This window comes from Aplysia californica, unplaced genomic scaffold, assembly GCF_000002075.1.
Source record: "Aplysia californica isolate F4 #8 unplaced genomic scaffold, AplCal3.0 scaffold01378, whole genome shotgun sequence".
Classification (NCBI taxonomy): Eukaryota; Metazoa; Mollusca; class Gastropoda; order Aplysiida; family Aplysiidae; genus Aplysia; species Aplysia californica.
This window is the reverse complement of record NW_004798648.1, coordinates 73,780-74,609: the sequence shown is the minus strand read 5'-3', so window position 1 is coordinate 74,609 and position 830 is coordinate 73,780. Positions and strand designations below refer to the sequence as shown.

Genomic DNA, 830 nt, shown 5'->3' with positions numbered 1-830 from the left:
GTGTGTTTTCGAATGTTTTTTCTGTATTTGTGATGTGTGTGTGTATGTGTGTGAGTGTGTGTGTGTTTGTGAGTGTGTTTGTGTCTGCGAGTGGGTGTGTGTTTACATATATATTTGTCTGTATTTGTGAGGGTGAAAAGAGGGTGAAATGGATGGGGGCAGCCAGTCAAAAAAGCCAATGTAGGAAGTCTTTCTAATGCTTTGTGGATGAATTGTGGGATGTCTGATGATGATATTGTTCGAACTGACTATTTGTGCTTCTTCTACAGCACCAAGATAAAGCTTACGCCTTTGCGTGCCTGTTTCTCGTCTGTACTATGCTACCTCACAAGCGAACATCTGGAACATCGCTGTGAACAGCAGACGCAAGACGACACCTCATCCCTCCAACCTCCATCAAGTTCAAAAGTTCCAGCAAGAAGTCTGCACCACCTCCCCATACAGTGTCAGGACGGAAGAGAAAAGTTTCATCGGACGCTCGCGGATGTGGGGAAAGTAAGCTGGGAGATAGCTCCGAGGTGTATGGAAAAAGTATTGGTTTCAGTTGTTGAGGTGTTTTTTTTCTATTGTGCCGTTTTGATTGTTTAGGAGGCAGGCTACTTCACTCTTCTGTTGATGCTGTTATATTTTTAGTCAAGCTCAACTGGGGTTGGGTAGGTTTTATCGCCTACTGATGGATGCGGATATTTGATAAAATTATTTTCCCCTGGGGCAGTGCCACTGACCTTAGTGCCTTTAGGCCATTCCCAAAGGGGGGACATTTCTCGTTCAAGCACAGTAGAATTGTAAATGGGCTGATTCATGTCACGCTCATAACTGTGCCTGATCTA

At 44.3% G+C, this 830-nt stretch overlaps 1 long non-coding RNA gene across 1 annotated transcript in view; it reads left to right on the top strand.

Annotated features, from left to right (window-relative positions):
- LOC101848091 overlaps positions 1–595 on the top strand; it is a 21,522-nt gene extending 20,927 nt beyond the window's left edge. Inside the window, exon 4 of the long non-coding RNA XR_001185461.2 lies at positions 270–595. This is a non-coding gene — a long non-coding RNA (uncharacterized LOC101848091). The remainder of the gene's footprint in view (positions 1–269) is intronic.
- Positions 596–830: the final 235 nt, after the last annotated feature.